This window comes from Lutra lutra, chromosome 6, assembly GCF_902655055.1.
Source record: "Lutra lutra chromosome 6, mLutLut1.2, whole genome shotgun sequence".
In the NCBI taxonomy this organism is placed as follows: Eukaryota; Metazoa; Chordata; class Mammalia; order Carnivora; family Mustelidae; genus Lutra; species Lutra lutra.
The window spans coordinates 71,359,934-71,362,435 of record NC_062283.1 but is presented as its reverse complement, the minus strand read 5'-3'; the positions used below and the strand labels follow the sequence as shown (position 1 = coordinate 71,362,435).

At 40.5% G+C, this 2,502-nt stretch overlaps 1 non-coding gene across 1 annotated transcript; it reads left to right on the top strand.

Moving 5' to 3' along the window:
* Positions 1-930: 930 nt before the first annotated feature.
* Positions 931-1,039, top strand: LOC125103377 (U6 spliceosomal RNA). Its single transcript, XR_007128380.1, has one exon. It is a non-coding gene; the product is annotated as a U6 spliceosomal RNA (small nuclear RNA).
* Positions 1,040-2,502: the final 1,463 nt, after the last annotated feature.

The window sequence follows — 2,502 nt, the reverse complement described above, 5'->3', positions numbered from 1 at the left end:
AACTGACTCACCAGAAGTGGGAAGCTGTGCCCCTTAACACCCATCCTTCGCTTGACAACTAAACTGTCAGTGAAAACCCTGCCTTTAGGTGATGACATTGAAAGGAGGGTGCTTAGAATATTTAAAAATAGCAAACCTTCCAATTCAAAACATCTAATTATATACAATTAATTAATATGCAAATTAAGAAATACAGCCTCTGGTTACCTCCATCGGGTCCCTGGTACCTGTGGGAAGCAGCATGTTAGCTGTAGGTGTTCACCTCAAATGGCAGGCCATTCGAACCGGGGCCACTGAATGCTCTCTGACTAGAAAGTATTGTGTCTATAAAAAGTGATTAAGCCATAATGTTGAAATAGCACTTTCTGAAATTGTGGCAAAATATACATAAAATTTACCAATTTAGCCATTTTTAAGTGTACAGTTCTGTGGCTATTAAGTACACCTACAAGGATGTGTAAACATTATCGCTATCCATTTCCAGAACATTTTTTTATCATCCCAAACAGAATTAAACATTAAACAATAACTCCCCACTCCACCTAGCCCCTGGTAACCATGAAATATCACTTTTTTTTCTTTGTTTTTATTTAAATTCCAGCTAGTTAACATGTAGTGTAATATTAGTTTCAAGTGCACAATATAGTGGATTCAGCACTTCCACACAACACCTGGTGCTCACTGGGACAAGCGCCCTCCTTCATCCCCATCACCTTTTTAAACCCCGCACCCACTTCCTTCTGGTAACCATGAAATACCACTTTTTAAGCACATTTATTTAGCATGTCTGATGTGAGAAAGTCATTTTGCAAAAAGGAAAAGCAAGGGAGTCACAAAATGGCAAAACTCCACAAGAGTTATTGTAGTGAAAATCGTCATCTTGCCCATCTTCTCCTAGCCCAGAATGAGCATCAGAATCATCTAGGATGTGTGCTTGCTTCAACAGGACATATACTAAAAAACTGGAGTGATACAGAGAAGATTAGCATGGCCCCTGTGCAAGGATGACATGCAAATTCGTGAAGCGTTCCATAGTTTTGTGGAGCATAAGAAATAATACGGAGGACATGGGGAGATGGAGAGGGGAAGAGAGTTGTGGGAAATTGGAGGGGGAGACGAACCATGAGAGACTGTGGACTCTGAGAAACTAACTGAGGGTCTTGGAGGGGAGGGGTGTAGGAGGTTGGGTGAGCCTGGTGGTGAGTATTATGGAGGGCACGTATTGCATGGAGCACTGGATGTGGTGCATAACCAATGAATTCTGGAACACTGAAAAGAAATTTAAAAAATAAATAAGAATTAAAAAAAAAAAAAAGAATCGTTTAGGATGTGAAAGGTCCTTGCATGCAGAAAGTGAATGAAAGTGACACCCAATCCGAGATGTGTCTGCTGACCACGGAGGAAGCTCCCACAGAGTAAGGAAGTTGGGGAACCCAGAGGAGCCCAGGCAAGGCTGGGAGGCAGGGGCCTGCCTGGGACCAGCAGCGGGGGCGAGGCCTCGGTTTCATCTAAAAACTTCTGTCTCAACATTTTCCCAAAACTATACTTTTAATTACTGCCCCAAAGAACATTGTTCTACAGTTGGAAACACCTACACAATTACATCTTGAATAAAATTCAGTCCCTAAACCAACCACAGTTCATACGTTTAAAAAAGCATATAAAAAATGTTAATGAAGATATTAACGATAATAATGACCTATCTTTAATCTGGACTCCTGGAGTCTCTTCCTTAATGCTTTATTTACAATCTTAGGCACCTATGGTAACTGGACCCTTTCCAGGATACCATTTCTTTGGAAAGCACATGGATTTCATTGTGAAGGAAATACACTTAAAGCCTTTCTAGGCTCCCTTCCCCCTTGGCGTTTTGCTAATGTGTACCAGAACATTCTTGAAAGGAGAAAAAAGAAAAAAAGAGAAAGAAATGCTTTGTAAAGAAAAGCATTCTTTTCTTTGTAAAGAAAAGAAAAATGCTGGCATTTCTAGCACCACTGCCTTCTATTAATGTGCAACCTAGTTAAGAGAACCGGAAATAGTTGTTGTGTGCAGTGCTTTCTAGAATAACAGCTAACCTTCATTTGAATACTTACTACCTGCCAGCCGCTGTTACTACATTCTTCCTGTGGATAATCTCACTTGTTCCACACCACTACTGGAGAAGGTAGGAATCATTTTTATCAATACTGCGTGTATTGAGGAAATTGAGGCTTAACGACTTGAAGCAACTTGCCCAGAATCACATAGCAAGTAAGTGGTCTAGCCAGAATTTGAACCCCAAGGAGTCTGACTCCAGGGGCCTCACTGAATTAAATTACACTGATTTAATTTATGCAAAATCTCTATAGTGTATACATTTTTACTTTTATTTTACAGATGAGAAAACTGGAGTTTAGAGTAGTTCATTGATTGGCACAAGATTGCAGCTATTACGTGAATGAGCAGAGAAATCAGGCTTGGTGGTGCGTTGGACGCCAAACCCTTGTCCATTCCCTTAAACAC